This window comes from Palaemon carinicauda, chromosome 31, assembly GCF_036898095.1.
Source record: "Palaemon carinicauda isolate YSFRI2023 chromosome 31, ASM3689809v2, whole genome shotgun sequence".
Taxonomy (NCBI): Eukaryota; Metazoa; Arthropoda; class Malacostraca; order Decapoda; family Palaemonidae; genus Palaemon; species Palaemon carinicauda.
Window position 1 is genome coordinate 76321737 of NC_090755.1, and position 21365 is coordinate 76343101.

The following is a 21365-nucleotide window of genomic DNA, read 5'->3' on the forward strand; positions in this document are numbered from 1 at the left end:
AACCACCTTTCCCAATTAGGGCAAACAGACTGTTACAATCAACAAACGTTAAAGTGAATCTTATCCAACCATCTTTATTTCCCCCACCTTGGATTATGACAAGGACAAGAATCTGTTCTCATCTGATTTATTTATCAAAAAAATTCACTTATACTCCGAGTCACCACAAGTAAATTACCATATAACATATTCAGAGAAAAGGTCCTCACTATGCAATAATACTGATGGTTCTAAATCCCCAATGGGTACTGGATGTGCTGCAGTATCTTTAGATGGAACACAACAACTATCGTTGCCAAAAGAATCATCAGTATTTACATCAGAGTTATATGCCATTTTACAAGCAATCAATATGATTAAAACCATTGAAGACAGGAAGAATTTTAAATTTGTCATCTATTCAGATTCTCAAAGTGCCATAGTGGCCCTTAAAAACTATACTCATAGGAACCACTTGATCCTAAGAATTAAAGACCTTATAAGTAAATTATCTTCTCAGTGTGTAAGTGTCGAGTTATGCTGGATACCGGCTCATGTTGGAGTTGTTGGTAATGAAAAGGCGGATGCTGCTGCTAAAGAAGCCATTGAATTACCACAACAAAACATTGACCTCCCAGTTGGAGATTTGATTACATTATTAAGGCATTTCATATTGGAAAAATGGCAGAATGTTTGGAATAATGTGCCAGAAAATAATAAATTAAGGCAAATTAAACAGAAGATTGCTCCTTGGGATTCCTCGACACAAAAGAACAAGAGAACAGAAGTAATTTTAACCAGATTACGAATTGGGCACTCGAGATTAACCCATGAATTTTTAATGAGTACACCTCACGGCACTGTTCCAATGTGCAGTGAGTGTGATACTTTTTTATCTATTAAACATATATTTTCGGTTTGTAAAGTTTTCCAGCGAGAGAGAGAGATATGTTTTGGTCAGAAAACTTTTTCTGAAATTTTAACAGAATCAAGTAATTTTTCTGTTTCTAGAATTTTAACCTTTTTAAGGAATTCACGAATATTGATAGAATCTAAATTTTTACCTAAGTTTTTTTTACTAATTCATTTTAAATTACATAGATTTAATATATTGTTAATTATTTTCATCACTCAGATTTCATATATATATATATATATATATATATATATATATATATATATATATATATATATATATATATATATATATATATATATATATATATATATATATATATTCACCCATATTTAGAATATTTAAAGATTATAAGTATATACTGTATATACATATATATAATTCTTTTTTCATTTGTTTATTTTTTTTTCCTTATCAATTGAATTTTTGATAATCTTATTTTTCTTTATATCCCGATTTTTTTTCGGGCCAACCCTGTGAGAGTCAAGCTTGACTCATTGGGCTGGTAAAACTCCTTCTTTTAATGATAATAATAATCTGTCGCTCGCTACATAAAAGTTTGTGAAGCCAAGGCAAGACCTAATGTTTTGTAATAACATATGTAAACTACTAATTAGTTTTGGTGTTCTGTGAGTATTCGGTGGATCTTGTATTTGTTCCGTAACTGAAATACAAACCTAGCCATTTAATAGGGGTATTACTTTCGGCGTAGCTGAAATGAAGAGCCATTAAAATTTAACGAGGGTTTACTACCCACACCGCTAGTTAGCGGGGGTGGGGGTAGGGGAGGGTAGCTTGCTTCCTCCCCCCCCCCTCACACACACCTGTGCTTGAGCTCATTTTACTTTTGGCTCGGAGCGAGAACGGTTGTTTCCTCTCTCTCTCCTCGCCTATTTTGGACTGCCATTAATTTGTGTGTATATATATATATATATATATATATATATATATATATATATATATATATATATATATATATATATATATATATATATATATATATATATATAACGGATTTTGAGCGAAGCGAAAAATCTATTTTTGGGTGAGATGGCCATGTCGTCCTGATGGAAGTTCCTATAGGGTAGCTTCCTAGGGTATATTACAACTACGGCGATATTCCCAGAGAATTTACCTTAAGGTACCAGAATTCTAACTCCTGGAGCGAATATCCCTCGTGAAAGGGATATCGCGACATATCAGAGGACGTATTCTTGACACGCCACATGGCAATCTGCACCCCGAACAGAGATTTCGTATCACAGGGGGCAATTGGCAAGAAACGAATTCGGGAAAGAAAAAGGGGGAGCCGCTCCCAAGGCTCCCTATCTCCGTTTCGTAAGCGTGCCTGGCGCCAATCCTGGCGCCATCTGTATTCCTTGTAGCGTACACAAGGTGCTACAGATACTGTATGTAGGGAGGGGTCCTACAGCCCTTTCTTAGAAAGGCAAGGGCGGGTCCATCAGGACGACATGGCCATCTCACCCAAAAATAGATTTTTCGCTTCGCTCAGAATACGTTTTTTGGGCTCAAGCCATGTCGTCCTGATGGAAGTATACCAGAGCACTACTGTATCTATGGATTCTCAGAACGTGCCGTACTCCCCGGAGGTAATTTTTCCCGGTCGACTAGACCTAGAAACCTAAGATGTTACCGTTATACATCTTTTCAACTAACTATAAACCATGTTAGAGCTTCCTGCCCCCTACAGGGAAGAGTCCTACTAGACTCTGGAAAAGTCTCGAAGAGTACATATACTTATGTATGAATACCAGGCAAGCTAATATAGTGGTCTCACCCTATATTAAGTAAAGCATAGTTTGTAAAGAACCACTGCGTCAATATGAAATATCGACCAGTTATCCGCACAATACTTGTATTGGACAAAGGTTTATATCCGCATAGGAAGAAACTAGTAAAACCGCCCTCGTCCCCTTAAACCAATGCAACATAGCTTGCATAAAGAATCAATTCTATTAGAATTATCCCAGATAAGGTACATAGAATAAATGCTCAATTATACCAATAAATTGACACAGGTGAAAGAGACGCAAGGTTCTCAAGAACAAGTTTATTGACAGACAATAAATAGACAGGTTAACAACAATTATATATATATATATATATATATATATATATATATATATATATATATATATATATATATATATATATATATATATATATATATATATATATAAAGAGGATAACCCAAACTTTAAGCATAAGTATGGTAGTAAACAGAACTTGTTTATCTGAAAGAAAAAACATTAAATGCCACTTTTTTAAGATACCGAGGTATCAAGTCATAAAAGTCTGTATTACAAATCAGTCGCATTAGCGTTAGAAACGCTCGGCACACATGTCTGCACTTATGCTAGGTTCACCTTTGGAAATGGAACAGTCTATATGGGCAACTCAGTGCCCTCATTTAGTTTGTAGTACAGTATGTAACTACACACTCACCCTGGAATTAATCGTCCCAATTAAAGCCACTGTTCCTCGCAGAGTTAAACAGTAGGGTTAACGACGCGACCCACTGCTACCACAGATCTCTTTAGTTCCTCTACTTGCTTCGCATAGTGGCGAAAGAACACTCTGGAAGACTTCCAGCCAGTGTATGAATGGAGATGTTCAAAATCCATACAATTAAAGAAATTTAAGGATGAGGCAACTTTCCTCGGATCGTGACCTGCGGGTGTACTGTCAGGATCCGCTCTGTTAATAAAATATGTGATTTTCGCTCTGAGTTGATTCAGAGATAAATTTGAGCCTGATGTTTCTCCCCTGAATAGTTGACCACCCTTGAAGTCTGAAGTTCTACGAAGATAGACCTTTAGGCATTCTACTGGACATAGAGATGCATCTTCTTTCAGAGGGCAGATTCTCCAGGGACCCCACCTGTTGGTGGGTAACTCATTCTTGGCGAGAAACGTAGGATCCGGAAACAGGTTCAGTTCTCCCGCATTCAGGAACTGAACACGACCTGCCTCTCTCGAGAGGGCTACGATCTCACTAACCCTGGCCCCGGACGCGAGTGCAAATAGGAAAATAACTTTTTGTGTCAAATCCTTTAACGCACACTCTTCATTGCTCAACAGAGAAGCGAAATGAAGAACTTTGTCTAAAGACCATGAAATGGGCTTTGGAGGTGCTGAAGGTCTGAGCCTAGCACAGGCTTTCGGAACTTTATTAAAGATCTCGTTACCTAGGTCGACCTGGAAGGCATATAGAATGGGTCTTGTTAAAGCAGACTTACACGCTGAAATCGTGTTAGCTGCCAACCCTTGACCATGGAGGTGGATGAAGAAAGGTAAGCAGAAGTCTGTCGAGATCTCCTGCGGACTCTTCGCCTTGACAAAGGCCACCCATTTTCTCCAAGATGACTCATATTGCCTTCTAGTAGATTTGCACTTATATTCCTCTAGGAAGTCTATGCTGGCTTTCGAAATCCCGAAACGCTTTCTCACCGCTAGGGAGAGAAAATCATGAGCTGCAGGGTCCGGGTTTTCTGTAATGAAGCGCAGACAGTCGACTTCTAGACTCGCTGGGTCAGAACTGGATGTGGTAGCGGCACAAACTTCAGCTGTAGTTCCAATGCCAAGGGGAACCACACGCTGTTCGGCCACTTGTGGGCCACTATTACCGCTACCCCCTTGAAGGATCTCAGTTTGTTGAGGACCCTCAACAGAAGGTTGTGAGGAGGGAACAGATAAATCCTGGACCATCTGTTCCAGTCGAGGGACATCGCGTCCACTGCTTCCGCTAAGGGGTCCTCGTACGGGGACACGTACAGGGGCAACTTCTTGTTGTCTTTCGTCGCAAAGAGGTCTATCTGCAGTTCTGGGACTTGATTCAGAATGAAGGAGAATGATCCTGCGTCTAAGGACCATTCCGACTCTATCGGTGTGAACCTGGATAGAGCGTCCGCTGTCACGTTGCGGACTCCTTGAAGGTGAACTGCCGACAGGTACCACTTCTTCTCTTCCGCCAATCGGAAAATGGCCAACATCACCTGGTTGAGATGTGGTGACCTCGATCCTTGTCGATTCAAGCATCTCACAACTACCTCGCTGTCCATCACCAACCTTATGTGGATCGAGTGACGCGGGGAGACTTTCTTTAAGGTAAGGAGCACTGCCATAGCTTCTAGAAAGTTTATGTGAAAGGTCTTGAATAGCTTGGACCAAGTCCCCTGGACTTTTTTCCGATGAGAGTGACCTCCCCATCCCTCCTTTGAGGCATCTGAGTGAATCGTCACCGACGGGGGAGGTGGCTGAAGAAGAACCGACTTCTTTAGATATCTGGCTTGGGACCAAGGCCTGAGAAGAGTACGTAGCCGAAGCGGAACTGGTCTTTTCAGATCTCTTTGCGCGTTTGATGCATAACTTTTCCAAACTCCGGTTGCATCCTTTAGCTGTGCTCTTAGCACTGGGTCTGTCATCGAAGCAAACTGGAGAGAGCCCAGTACTCTCTCATGTTCGCGTCTTGATATCCTTTCGGAATCTAGAAGTCTCTTGACAGAACCCGCTATCTCCTTCCTTTTCTTCGCCGGGATGGAGAAACGGTGTGACAAAAGGTCCCAGTGGATTCCCAGCCACTGGAACTTTTGAGATGAAGAAAGTCGAGACTTTTTTCTGTTGATCTTGAAGCCTAGGTACTCTAGGAACTGGATCACTTGACTGGAAGCTTGCAAGCATTCTGTCTCGGATGGTGCCCACACCAACCAGTCGTCCAGGTAGGCTACAACCTGAATTCCCTTTAGGCGTAATTGTATGAGAGCTGCGCTCGCAAGCTTCGTGAAAATCCTTGGGGCTATGTTTAGCCCGAATGGCATGGCTCTGAAGGCGTATAGTCTTCATTGTAGCCTGAACCCTAGGTAGGGGGAGAGTCGACGGCTGATTGGGATGTGCCAATAGGCGTCTGACAAGTCTATAGAGACGGAATATGCCCTCTTGAGCAGTAAGGTCCTTATGTGTTGCAGTGTTAGCATTTTGAATTTGCAATTCACTATGAACTTGTTGAGTGGCGACAAGTCCAGAATGACTCTGAGCTTTTCCGAGTCTTTCTTGGGAACACAAAACAGCCTCCCTTGGAATTTGATGGACTTCACCTTTCGGATCACATTTTTCTCCAACAGTTCTTGAACGTACTCCTCCAGAACGGGGGTGGAGTGTTGGAAAAACCGAAGGCACGGGGGTGGAGTGCTGTACCAGCTCCAGCCCAGTCCATTCTTGAGTAGGCTGTGGGCCCAGGGATAGAAGGTCCCTCGATCCCAAAATTTCAGAAGTCTCCCTCCTACCGGTATCATCTCACTTGGACTGCCGTCCTGAGGTCTTGCCTCCCTGACCACGACCACCCCTGAATCCCCTTCCCCTTGAGGGGCGCCTAGACGAGCCTCTGGCTGCTCCTCTAGGCTTTGCTCGAAAGGAAGAAGACTGCCCTTCGAACGTTGGGGTGAATGCCGTGGACTGTGTCGACACAGCCTGGGGTACCCACTGAAAAGTGGTCGGGGTTTGTGCAACCATCTGGGGCACTGGAGGCAATGGCAATTGCAGTTGCTGTTGCTGTCTAAAGGGCTTGGCTGGCCGAGACGGTAGCCTAGTCCTCATAGTCTTCCTCTTTGGTTGAGGACCCTCATCCGGGGAAGACTTTCTTTTGATAGCCAGGCCCCACTTCTGGAGAAGGTTTCTATTCTCCAAGGCGGCCTTATCAACAACTTCTTTGACCAAATCGGTAGGGAAAAGGTCTTTTCCCCAAATGTTGGAGGAGATTAGTTTCCTTGGCTCGTGCCTTACCGTAGCCGAGGTGAACACGAACTCCCTGCAAGCTCTCCTCGCCTTGACGAAGCCATAAAGGTCCTTCGTCACTGTGGCCAGATGAGTCTTAGCCACCACCATGAACATTTCATGGACCTTGGGGTCACTTGCCATCGTCTCGAGTAGTCTGAAGAGACATTGAGGCAGCCAGTCTTTCTTTTGTCTCCAACTCTCTTCGCAAAAGAAAGTCAGACAGCTTGGGGAGGTCCTCGCCGAACTGCCGTCCGGCGATATCAGCCTCCAACTTTCCAACTGAGAACGTAAGATGGACGTCCTTCCAGTCTTTGTGGTCCATAGGCAGGGCCAGCGACAAGGGTTTACACTCCTCCAGGGAGGGGCAAGGCTTGCCGGCCTCGACTGCTTTTAGTACAGCCGCAAACCCTTTTTGTAAAAAGGGGAAGGCTCTAGCAGGAGAGGACACAAAGGAAGGGAGCTTCTTGCTCAATGCAGCTACCTTTGAGTTAGAGAAGCCCCTCTCTTTCATCGAGGATTAAAGTAGAGCTTGAGCCTTAGCATGGTCCATCACTATGACCTCCTTCGGCTCTGTCTCCTCCTTTGAAGCTGGTTCCTTCCTCAGCCGGACATAACAGTCCGGATATGATGCCTTGCTGGGCCAGAATTCCACCTCCTCTAGGGGAACTGAGCCCAGCTTATCCGAGATGACGATCTTTCCAGTCGTCATCGGCATGTGCTCAGCATACCTCCATGGGTTAGCATCTGAGCACAAGGGAAGGTCTTTCACAGTGAGCCTTTTCTGGGGCCCATGTGATTCTGCAAGGCACTTCATCCGCAGTTCCATTGCAGCCGCCTTCTCCTGATTCTCCTTCTGCATTTGTTGGATCATTCCAACAATAGAAGAGAGGGCCTGTCCCAGCTCTACTGGGAGACCGGCCGATGTTGAGGGAATAGGCTCCGGAATCTGAACCGGAGTAGCCGACACCTCGTCGGCCTCTTCCTCTACAACGTCTGGGGCTTGAACTTCATCCTGGCCTTCTGCCAGGAGGTCTTCCTCCAGACGCTCGTCCACGTCAGACACCCTGTCATCTAACTGGATGTCTTGCATCGCGACCGCGACTTCAGCATCCACCTGGATCTGAGCTTGGGGGATCTCTTCTTGAGGCTGGGGAATCACTGCATCAGCTGATGCCTTAGGGAAAAGATACGCCCTCATCTTCTCACTTGGAAGATAAGGGCCAGAGGTGTTCTTTTGGAAGCCCCTTACCCAGGTACGAAGCTTCTCCCTTGCTTTATCCCTTGATTCCGCCGTCCTAGGGGAATCAAAGGCCTCAGTAATCAGGTTAGTGCACACAGTACATACCTGAGGGTCCCAATACTGGAGATCATCCTTGGAGACAGCTCATGCTGCGTGTCTCCTACAAAACTCATGTCCGCAGAGGTTCTTGCTGCGGACGTTGCAGAAAACACTTCCGCACTTCGGAGGGTCCTCCTTTAAAGAGAAGAAATTTCCATGAGTATCAAGTGAACTATGTATCACTGGATATGCATAGTATAGCATAACAATTCAGAAAGGAAAGACACACACTTGTGTTTCCCTCACAACCCATTGTTGCAGCCTTCCAGATAATAAAATCAAATGGTTAATCTCTTCTAGAATAACCAATGCAAAGTTTCCAGAGGAAACAGGTGGAGCTCATACCTAAGCAATGATTTTAAAATCCTGGATAATAGACAGGAAAGAACTCACTTTCCTATCTGTAGGGCAACAGCAAAGGGCTGTGCAAGAAAACACAAAAGTGTTAGAACACACAGTGCTGTACCAAAACCCATACTATAGTTTTCTTCTTACAGTATATGTTATACTGAAGAATACTGGCACAGTATAGGAGGTTATGTGCCGGCCGGCACACACCATAACTAGCTTTAAAGTATACTACTTAACAGCTATAAGGCGGCAGAACGCTGGTTCAAATGCATTTGCCGGCCGGCAACAGCCAATGTCGGCCGGCAATGACTGCCGGCCGGCAACTACACAAGGTAGTACCCGGCTGCCGGCCACACTCTAGGTGACTGGCAGATAAGAGCTGACATAAGCCGGCCGGCAAATGTACAGGACCAATGCCAGCCGGCAGCAAAAGAACCAGAGGACTACAACCGCCCGGCTGCCGGCCTCATAGGCCGGCAGCCGGGTCGGGTACAGCACTAGAAGAAAAACAGAATGGATGCCGGGATAAGAGTGTACACTACCTCCAAGCCCGGCAATCCGAAAGAGTGCATATAAGAAAGGGGAGAATCTAATTCAGGGTTCCTGACCAATGCCGTCTGACTCTGCAGCCAGCATGGATGAGGGACCAAGGGAGGTCCGGGCAGCACTCAAAACAGAAGACCCTTGCCGGCCGTCAGCTCTGCCGGCCGGCAAGGGACTGAGTCAATTTCACATCCTAACCTATTCTAGGTCCAGACGTAGAATGACGTACAGTACTGTAATGGCTAGGCCATTACGGAGATAGAGGGGGAAGGGACAAAAGAGGGTCCTACCAACCTTGCTTTAGTGACGGATCACCCGCAGCCAAGAAACTTATCTTAGCCTAAGGGAGATCCAAGGGGGGAGGCCAGCAATACTTGCCAGCTCCCAGAGCACCAAAGCAAGGAAGGTGTTGCTACTCCCAGGGAAAGAAACTTATCCTTCCCCGAGAACAGCAACAAGGACTAGTCTGGTAGATCACAAAAGAAGGAATCATCTCGTACAGAAACCTTCGGTAGTGACCTAAGGAGGCTAAGCCACCTATGTCTGTGTCAGGCCAGTGAGGGAGACTCTACCCCAAGCCAGACAAACACAGACTCAGACTAAAAAACTTTGTTGTTCTGTCCCTCTTTGAACCAGACTTACTGGAAGTTTGCTACAGATACTGCAAATGTTGGGGCTTCTGCAAGTCTTTGTGATAAGGCCCATAACACTGGCAAGAATAACACTAAAGCGGCACCGATGTATAATCTTGGATGGGAAAGGTTCCCTAAATTCCAAGGTTGAGAGAAGGTGGGATTTGACTTATGAAAGTAGCGATAACTTTGTTTGATGGAGTCTTGAGTTCATTCTTGCATCCTCTGCATCTGCAATGTAGCTGAGGGAGGTGATGGAGGGTAGAGGCATAGTCGCTGGATAGCTGAGGACTGCCTTCTTCTGCTTCTTTGCTGGATTAAAGAGCACCAGGGAGGATTCCATCTGTACGAGGCTAACACTTTCTTGATCCTTAGGGGTGATGACGAGTTCATCCTTGCTGTTCAGTCTGACAGTGATTTGGATGCTGGGCTTTGAGTCTACCAGGGCATAAATTGCAGCAAAGGATGTGGTATTTTCTATTGGTGTTAGCTTGAATCTCCGAGGAGGTTTCTCCTCAGTGTTTTTGGTTTCAGGCTAGGATGATGGACGAGAGCTGGACAACATAGCAGAAGCTTCTTTCAGTAGCTGTGGGAGGCAATTTGGGCAGTTGCAATCCAGACAGTGGTGTTCTTTGGGGGTAAAGTAGCTAGGGGCTTGGAAGTGGATTTCTCTGTCTCTGTCAGTGGAGAGGGGGCTAGATGCCATGAGTGGAGCTTGTGCATTTGAGGATGGTGATTGCTGTGTGTCAGGGGATTCTGAATAGGTCACATGCTGCTCTGTGGTAAGAGACTTCAGAGAAGGCTGAGCTGTGTTGGCAGTGGGTAGCTTTCTGTCATATATTTTAGTGGGCACTTTTAACACATGTCTGGTAACAGTTAACTAAGCGAGTTGACTTATTGCTGTAGTTGGAGTAAATTTTGCATATTTGGCAGTCACATCTGGATAAATCCTTGCAGTAGAACTCTGTACAATGGCGGGCTTGAAAAGATTACAACTCCCTTCTAAAATGGCTAAAGCCTGGAACAGACATGGCGAGAGTATAACTCTGTTGCCTTGGCCAGGAAGGACTGGAGTTAAATTGAAAATCTTAGCTAGCCAAGACAGTCGCACATGGCTGGGCCCTTCAGCAAAGGCTACAAGTCCATGAAGCAAAAGGTAACAATTATTCACACGATATTGAGCGAGTTGACTTATTGCTGTAGTTGGAGTAAATTTTGCATATTTGGCAGTCACATCTGGATAAATCCTTGCAGTAGAACTCTGTACAATGGCGGGCTTGAAAAGATTACAACTCCCTTCTAAAATGGCTAAAGCCTGGAACAGACATGGCGAGAGTATAACTCTGTTGCCTTGGCCAGGAAGGACTGGAGTTAAATTGAAAATCTTAGCTAGCCAAGACAGTCGCACATGGCTGGGCCCTTCAGCAAAGGCTACAAGTCCATGAAGCAAAAGGTAACAATTATTCACACGATATTGAGCAATTGAATTTTGCCTAAGCATTTGCTATTTGAGGCTGTCTTGAGCTTTTGTTTTTACTTATAAGCTTTTGCTCTAGGCAAAATTTAGGCCTAATCTGCTCGAATTTTATTCATCATTATCAACGTACCTTGCTTTACGTTATGTAAGGCACGGGCTCTTGCGTCAGCATGATGATGATGATGCAGATTGCCATGCCTATAGCATGACACGGGCTCTTGTCTCTGGACAGCCCGTAAGAGATTGAGTCTGTAAGGAGGAGAACTCCAGAGGAGTAAAAATTGTATTATTAAAAGGAAATGTTAGTTTTGAAAGGGAGAAGTTAGTTTGGATGAAAGGGTCAGGAATAGGAAAAAGGATGGAGGATGAGGGATAAAAGGATGATGAATGAGGGATGAGAATGAATTTGACAAGACTTGAAAGGGGTCGAAAGTAACCCGAAAAAGGGGACTCCTTTTTAGGTCCATGAAAGAAAGTTTTTAGTTAGAGAAAAAAGTATTGATAGTAGCAAGTCCCAGTAAGTAGGAGAGACTGGGAGAGGAAAGAAGGATTTTCAGTAGGAGAGAATAGGAGTAGGTTTAAGCAAAGAGGCTTTTTCCTGCTCTGTGGTGGGAAAGAGGGGGAGGGGCCCGGTTCTGTACAACGCTCGGTCAGTAAGTACGAGAGAGGCCCCCCATCAAAAGGATTAGGAGAATTGTGTGTGAAGGGAGTGGAAAGGATGTAGGAGATAGGAAAAACAAGAGCTGTTTCCTTATGAGGAACACGGCCTTGTAATAACTATTCTCCATTTAGGAGTTAGGAATTGGGAAGGAAAGAGAGGTTATGGATGCCGAAAGCAGAGGAGGCTTATCATTGTTCCGTGGCTGGAAACTGGAATTGTTGCAGGAGTTGCAGGAAGGTGGAGGTCGAGGATAAGGAGAGGACTCTGGTAAGGATCTGGAAGGCGATAGGTATGAGGTCTTGTAAAGTGAGAGACTCAATTTCCTGAGCCAAGGTTTGGGAAGGGAATGAGGACGAGGGTCGTTGCTGGTCCTTATGAGGAGCAGTTGCAGGTAGGTGCTGGTCCTTTTGGGGAACAGTTGCAGGTCGTTGCTGGTCCTTTTTAGGAGCAGTTGCAGGTGTAGACGCAGGAGCAATAGCTGGCTGACGTGGTCTTCTCTGGCGAGGAGTTCTCTGTTCTTTCGGTGGTTGGGTTGGAGCTGGTTTCTTTTGGTTTGGAGAGGATGTAATCTTCATAGCTGCTATCCTCTTGAGACGCTCTGGGCAGCGCTTATTCCAAGCATGGTGTGGCTTAGAACAGTTAGGGCACTTAGATGTGGTTTGTCGACCTTCTTTGTGGGCCTTAATGCACACTTCTGTGCTATGTCGCTGGCTGCAGACACCGGAGATGATGGGACCTCTGCATTCTTCTTTATGATGTCCAAAGTGTTGGCATCTGTAACATCGAAGTGGCTCAGGTGTGTAATCCTCAATGGGGAAGGTTCCCCAGACTCCTAAGTCCAGTTTGGAGGGAACTGGACCTATAAAGGTGGCGATGAGACATCTAACAGGAACGTCATCTTTGCTTGTGCAGCGAACAGCACAGTCAATATTGCTGCACAACGTTACAATCGACACAGGATACCTGGTGATGACAGCTTTCTTCCTGATAAAAGTAGGATCCAGCAGCGTTAAGGTGGGGTCTTCCTGAAGGAATCTGGCTGTCTCAACGTCCTTGGGGTAGATGATAAGATCACCTTTCCTGTTGGGTCTTGCAGTGAGTTGTATGCCTGGCTTGGCAGCCATGGCAGCAACAGAGGCATAGGAGAGCTCGTGGTTCGCCTGGGAAAGCCGAAACTTCGGCAGAGGCTTCTTTAGCTGTGTAGCTGGGATGTTCTCTGATATGGAAGTGGCTTCTTGCAGGAGTGTCTGAAGGCAATCTGTGCAGTTGCAGTTGCAGTCCATGGCATTGGAGGACTCAGGCACGTTGGTAGAATGGTTGACTGCTGTTGAACTCGACTGCTGAGGAGTTGTAGGGACAGACAAGGACGAGTCTGTGCTCTCAGTCCTTGGAGTCACAGTTGGTGATGATGGGGCTGGTACTGGCACTGGTGAAGGATCTTCAGGAGTCTTCCTTCTCTTGGGAGGGGTTTAGTCTCATCCTTGGTAGCTGCTTCTTTAGTTTTCACTTTATTCTGGTAATTAGTAAGCTTGTCAGAGGCGTCTTTGCACCCCTCACATCTACATCTGATATGGTGATTAAACACCTCTTGGTCTACAATATCAGTGGTGTGCTCGGCGATGAGGTTGAACATATAAGCTCGGCGCTGCTGGTATGACAAACAACTATCACAGTCACAGGCTAGATGGTTAAAATAGTCTTCACAGTGTCTGCTGTCTTGTGGATAAAATTTCCATCCAGAATTTCCCAGATAAAAAACGGACATTGTGGTGAAACTCACGGGGATTTCAGTGAAAAATTCACCCCCGAGAGGTTGTCCAAGTGATGATCGTAGCCGATACGTCTGTTGGTCCAGGCGATGAGAGTTGTCGTCGATCCAGAGTCTAAAACGTCAGCAGCTTTCTTGCCTCTTAGATTGTCCAGTATTGTTTTGTTATATGGTATAAATGTGTATTATGCAATTTATTAGATATGTTATATGAAATCATTTTGGTTTTGTTTTGAGAATAACAGTCAATATTGATAATTATATCTTAATATGTCCTTGTTCCTCCAAGTTAATTTAAATAAAGTTATGCTCTGCAGGGTAACGAAACTTTTGTTTCACAGCTTAGAGGTTTTTGAAAACATTAATGTTGTAATTACTATTAGTACATTTTATTGTCTTTATTCATCTACTACACTACATATTCAGAAGCTCAATGAATAACAGATGAATCATCACGTGAGTCTGCACTGAAATCCAAGTCTCAATTCTCAGGGTATAATAATCCATGAGTCTATGTAGTCTACGATTTAATTAATAGAGAGAAAAGTAATAATCAAATTAATGTTAATTTCCTAATATGTTTATTGGTGTTAATTTCTGTGTCATGTTGAGAAGCTCTTAGCTTTGGTGGCTTTGTTAGGGCTGTGAATAAAGGCCTACGTTCTCTTGCTAACTTTCCTTAATATAAATGAACCAAAATAGATATTATGTTTCTGATTGCATATAAAATAGTTTTCAAAAACGTATAGTTTTGGAACTCAGAATCTCCACGAAAAAAACAGACGAAATTCTATTGATTGACTTTGGAGAAACTTTGCTTCGAGAAATTAGTATAGATATGGACTAATATTATTATAGATATGGACTAATATTATTATAGATATGGACTAATATTATTATAGATATGGACTAATATTATTATAGATATGGACTAATATTATTATAGATATGGACTAATATTATTATAGATATGGACTAATATTCTTAAGTATAATTGACTAATTAAATAAATTTTATTATTCCATTATATCTTATTAAAAATATATTATGTTATAAAATATTAGGGAAAAAATTATATAAGATTCAGATTATTAGGTTTATGTCATCAGTTACGACAGATTAGTATTCAATCCGTAGACCGAATTAACAAGAGTAAAAGTACATGAGTTTTCATTTTGACTACCATATCTTTTAAAGGATGAAGACTTCCAAGTCTCCTCCCTAAGTTCCCTCTATGGACACATCAGTATCACTGCGAGCATCTTCCATCCTTCCTCTCTTTCTCCTATCACAAGATTGTCGCTCATTGTTCCCATTTAAGAATTCTATCCAATGCAAGTTCTGGATCAACCTTTGGATGATATTGGAAAACTTACCGCGACAATGAAGAAATGGATTCGAAATTGGGAATGTCCGAACTCCTCTGTTCTTTCTATAGCAGTTTCATACATTTGAAGTCAATTTAATTATCTTTTTATTATTACATTACATTTATTATCAACTTATAGATGAAAAGGATGCCGACGATTAGAGGGATCCGCGGCCCTACAGTCTTGATGAGATGGGCAGACGGCTTGTGATTGGCTGATTCAAAGAGCTGAGGAGTGTAGCTACGAGTTGCCAAAGAGTCAATTTCATACAAGCATAAACTTGTTTACCACGAATACCTCAAAGTAGTGGGTTTAAAGATCCCGCTTGGGATATTTGGTCGTTAAAAGGTTAAGGCCTTTCTGTGCTAGTCCACACATTTCAATTTTGGTCTCTTGCCTTGGTGAAACACTTACTGTCTGACCTAAGTACATATATTCATTAACAATCTCTAGAGTTTCGTCCATAACCAGTATTTGTGGTCTCTGCATTTTTATTGAACATTATTTTAGTTTTACACATTCCTTTTCAGTCCTAATCATAAGCTTTATTCAAAGCCTCTATCATCTTTTGCAATTCCTCCCATGATTCACTTAAACACAACTATGTCATCTCCAAATTTCAAGTTTTTAAGGTATTTCATTAATTATATTAATTCCTACATTTTCCCAATCTAAATTTTAAAAAACTTCTATCCATGCTGTGAATAATTTAGGAGATATGTGGTCCCCCTGTCTAACTCCTTTCTCAATCAAAATTTTCTCTCTATATGTAATTTTAGGATTGCTGAACTTTCTGTATATATATCTTCAAGTGTTCTGACATAGAATTCCTTTATTCGTCTTTGAAGGGCTTTCATTACTTCTGAGATTTGACAGCATAAAACGCTTTCTCGTAGTGTATATGTTGCAACCCATCTCAGAATCTGCACCGTGTTGGAATATTCTCATTTGGCGCTGCGCAATGTGAAGATTCCCAGATCGTGCGACCAAGTTGGAATCGTATTTTGGTTGCTGTGGAGTGAAACAGATTCACGTAAATACGCCAACTGACTCGTTTACCTTATATGGCAATAGGTGTGTTAACAGTATTAGGTTCTATGGGGTGATCTCCCCGTCGTATATACAGTGATCAGGCCATTATGTAAAGTCAGGTCATTATGTGTGTTTAATTTGTTTCCAAGGCGTGTTAGTTATTGTAGTATGGAATTGCCACCCCTATCTGTCACTGTTTTTATGCCACTTAAAATTGTTGAATGTCAGCCTCTAATTCACAAACAATGGGGAGGGTGTTGTAGTTAATTAATTAATATCATTTTTTATGCATTTGATATTTTTTAGACAGTGTGTATGTTAATTTTGTAATGATTCAAAGCACCTTTAACACACTATCAATTGTCATAAATTACAAATAATTTTTTGTTGCAATAATAACCACATCTTGATATAAAGGATATACAATCTGCTGGTAGTTTCTCACATTAAATGTAATGCAATTAGTCGTTACAAACCAACAAACATCCATCACATTACAGCAAACATACAAGAACACTATGATCATGCACATACAGCACAACCTCTCTTATTAGTTTTTCCTAGACTAACTAACTAATTCAATGAGGATAAATTTGAAATAATGAGACTGGGGCCCAATACTGAACTCATCCACTCCACCGAGTTACTGACAAAAACACAGCAGCCAATCCCACCAAGCAATGCAGTCAAGTTCCTTGGCGTCCTCATGGACAATGATGCCACCTTCCAGCAGCACATCAAGGACACCGCCACTAGGGCCAGGCGCATGATTGGCTGGGTTCTGCGTACCTTCCATTCAAGGGAGCAGGAGGTCATGCTGACACTGTGGAAGACCCTCATACAGCCAATCCTTGACTACTGCAGCCAGCTGTGGTCTCCCCATAAACAGGGGGACATACAGGAGCTAGAGTCAGTCCAGAGGAGTTTCACAAGATCAATTAAAGGAATGAGGGAGCTCAACTATTGGCAGCACCTGCAAAAGCTGGGACTCTACTCTCAACAGAGAAGAAGAGAGAGATATAGAATAATATACACCTGGAAAATCTTGGAGAGGCAGGTGCCTGACCCTACCCCTGACTTACTGAGGGCACGTGAAAGTGAGCGTTTTGGGCGCTCATGTGTAAGACAAAGCCTCTCCTTCAGGACACCAGAGAGGATAAAAACCCTCCTTGCCTCCAGCCTCACCCACAACGGCCCCAGACTGTTCAATACACTGCCGAGAAATGTCAGAGACACCACAGGCTGCTCGGTCGCCAAATTCAAGAAAGCACTTGACACCTTCCTGCAGACGCTGCCAGATGAGCCTCCTGTGCCAGGCTACACAGCGTGCGGCAGGGCAGCCACAAACTCTGTGCCAGACCAGATCACCCTCATGAAGAAGGACTTACGGACTGGCGTCAGCAGTGGACCACCACAGCTGTGAGGAAGATCCTCTAAATTCGACCAAGTATGCCAAGTAATAATAAGTACTTAACTGGCAATTGAACACTTGTTAGCAGCTTGGCAGAAGGTCGTGACAGCACACTGACTGACAAGCACTTGACGTTAATGTCGTCTGCTTGTGCTTTATATAGGCGTCAACACCCGCAGGAACCCAACATTGCATTCCAACTTTGCCGCACAAAGTAAGAATTCTAACATCGCGCAACCCGATTCGGAATCGGCGCAGATTCCAACATAGCGCGGAACATATAAATGCCATACATAGTGGTTTATTGAACTCTGTTGATTTTCTCATTATCTGGTAAATTACATGGTTATTGTCAGTTTTTATATACCCACTTTTAAAGCCTGACTTCTCTCTTGGTTAATTAAAGTCTAGCTTTCTTTTTATTTGGCCTAATATGATTTTTGTAAATATATTATATGTTACAGAGAGTACACCTATTGGGTGGTAATTTTTCAGGTCTTTTTTGTCTCCCTTTTCGTGAGTTAGAATAATGCGAAATTTTTTTCCAAGCTGTTCGTATAGCATATTCTTGCAGACATTTAAGTTCAGTGAGTTTTACTACTATGAAATCTCCATCTATTATTAAATCAATTGTTAGGTCATCTTCTCCTGCTGCTTTGCCTCTTTTCATGCCTTTTAATGCTTTCTTTACCTTTCTTACTGTTATGTTTGGTACCGGCTCAGGTGTTTCATTATTTATATTGGCAAAGTTATTTCTTGAATCACTATTGTATAGCATTTTCTAGAAATCCTCAGCAATTTTTATCACTCCATCTCTATTGGTGATAATATTTCTATTTTCATCCTTTAAAAGAATCATCTGTTGGCACCTTTTTCAAATTTTCATCAATTTTATGTTTCTTCCTTTCTTTAGTGTTTCCTCATTTTTGGTCTAATTGTGCTTACGAATGTCTTGAGTTTTTAATTTGTATATTGTTTTGGATAGTTCTGTTAATCCTATTTCAGCTCTCTTGGATTTTACCTGCGTTTTCAATCTTTTCTATGTTAGGTTTTCTGGACTTTTCTGGTGATTTTCGTTAATCTCGTTTAGGAACTTTTCCACTCAAATCTTGTGCTGATTCCAATACAAATTTTGTTAAATTGCTGTTCATTTCTTGTTTACTTGCTTCAATTTCAAATTGTAACTTTGAATACCTATTTTGTATTACTAAACTAAACTCATCAGATTTTTATCTTATTACAGAAGTGTTTATTTTCTTTCTGAAAATGAATTTTTCTTTTTCTTTCCCTAGATCTAAACAATTTTGGCCTCTCGCCCTTCTATTGTTATATGTACACTAAATTTATGCTTGGTGAATGATAAAACTTGTGAAAGGGCTTATTTGTAGTTTATATACAATGTAAAATGAAACAATTTATGCGTTCACGTATGTTGATGTAAAAATGAAACCATTCATTTCTTTATGTATGTTAATATAATTTATGACTGAAATATCGTTATGTTCTGGGACGAGAGTTCTAGATACTGTTTCGGCGCCAGTAATAAGATTCTAGAGTGGGTCCGTGGCGTGGCGTCATGTAGCATAATGCTTGTCCTTGGTGCCTCTCATTCGTCAGGAACATTCGGGAATATTGGTCCCTCGTATATAAAGGACAGGTGACGAGCGAATTTACTACGGGCTCCCAAGGCAAGAGCCCGTGTCCAGCATAAGGCTGGGCAATCTTACAAGTGGGATAAGGCAGACTCTACTAATAAACTGCTGGTGTCTGGAGAGGTTTTTCAGCTGCACCCTCTGTGACTGAAATTTAATGAGTACACACAACGATAGAATATCTTGAAGAAGATAAAGTTCAATGTTCATCTGTTCAGAATCGGAAACTGTGTTCCTACCTATCAACTTTTAATATTTGAAACTAAGCAACATCATCTGTCGCTCGCTACATAAAAGTTTGTGAAGCCAAGGCAAGACCTACTGTTTTGTAATAACATATGTAAACTACTAATTAGTTTTGGTGTTCTGTGAGTATTCGGTGGATCTTGTATTTGTTCCGTAACTGAAATACAAACCTAGCCATTTAATAGGGGTATTACTTTCGGCGTAGCTGAAATGACGAGCCATTAAAATTTAACGAGGGTTTACTACCCACACCGCTAGTTAGCGGGGGTAGGGGAGGGTAGCTTGCTTCCTCCCCCCCCCCTCACACACACCTGTGCTTGAGCTCACTTTACTTTTGGCTCGGAGCGAGAACGGTTGTTTCCTCTCTCTCTCCTCGCCTATTTTGGACTGCCATTAATTTTTGTGTATATATATATATATATATATATATATATATATATATATATATATATATATATATATATATATATATATATATATAACGGATTTTGAGCGAAGCGAAAAATCTATTTTTGGGTGAGATGGCCATGTCGTCCTGATGGAAGTTCCTATAGGGTAGCTTCCTAGTGTATATTACAACTACGGCGATATTCCCAGAGAATTTACCTTAAGGTACCAGAATTCTAACTCCTGGAGCGAATATCCCTCGTGAAAGGGATATCGCGACATATCAGAGGACGTATTCTTGACACGCCACATGGCAATCTGCACCCCGAACAGAGATTTCGTATCACAGGTGGCAATTGGCAAGAAACGAATTCGGGAAAGAAAAAGGGGGAGCCGCTCCCAAGGCTCCCTATCTCCCGTTTCGTAAGCGTGCCTGGCACCAATCCTGGCGCCATCTGTATTCCTTGTAGCGTACACGAGGTGCTACAGATACTGTATGTAGGGAGGGGTCCTACAGCCCTTTCTTAGAAAGGCAAGGGCGGGTCCATCAGGACGACATGGCCATCTCACCCAAAAATAGATTTTTCGCTTCACTCAAAATCCGTTTTTTGGGCTCAAGCCATGTCGTCCTGATGGAAGTATACCAGAGCATTACTGTATCTATGGATTCTCAGAACGTGCCGTACTCCCCGGAGGTAATTTTTCCCGGTCGACTAGACCTAGAGACCTAAGATGTTACCGTTATACATCTTTTCAACTAACTATAAACCATGTTAGAGCTTCCTGCCCCCTACAGGGAAGAGTCCTACTAGACTCTGGAAAAGTCTCGAAGAGTACATATACTTATGTATGAATACCAGGCAAGCTAATATAGTGGTCTCACCCTATATTAAGTAAAGCATAGTTTGTAAAGAACCACTGCGTCAATATGAAATATCAACCAGTTATCCACACAATACTTGTATTGGACAAAGGTTTATATCCGCATAGGAAGAAACTAGTAAAACCGCCCTCGTCCCCTTATGGGACGGAGTCCTCCCGTTAAGGGAATCATAAACCAATGCAACATAGCTTGCATAAAGAAACAATTCTATTAGAATTATCCCAGATAAGGTACATAGAATAAATGCTCAATTATACCAATAAATTGACACAGGTGAAAGAGACGCAAGGTTCTCAAGAACAAGTTTATTGACAGACAATAAATAGGCAGGTTAACAACATATATATATATATATATATATATATATATATATATATATATATATATATATATATATATATATATATATATAAAAAGAGGATAACCCAAACTTTAAGCATAAGTATGATAGTAAACAGAACTTGTTTATCTGAAAGAAAAAAACATTAAATGCCACTTTTTTAAGATACCGAGGTATCAAGTCATAAAAGTCTGTATTACAAATCAGTCGCATTAGCATTAGAAACGCTCGGCACACATGTCTGCACTTATGCTAGGTTCACCTTTGGAAATGGAACAGTCTATATGGGCAACTCAGTGCCCTCATTTAGTTTGTAGTACAGTATGTAACTACACACTCACCCTGGAATTAATCGTCCCAATTAAAGCCACTGTTCCTCGCAGAGTTAAACAGTAGGGTTAACGACGCGACCCACTGCTACCACAGATCTCTTTAGTTCCTCTACTTGCTTCGCATAGTGGCGAAAGAACACTCTGGAAGACTTCCAGCCAGTGTATGAACGGAGATGTTTAAAATCCATACAATTAAAGAAATTTAAGGATGAGGCAACTTTCCTCGGATCGTGACCTGCGGGTGTACTGTCAGG

General features: G+C 42.4%; 1 protein-coding gene across 1 annotated transcript in view; it reads left to right on the forward strand.

Annotated features, from left to right (window-relative positions):
* LOC137625019 (zinc finger protein 382-like) overlaps window positions 1-21365 on the forward strand; it is a 418403-nt gene that overhangs the window by 216004 nt on the left and 181034 nt on the right. The window lies entirely within an intron of this gene.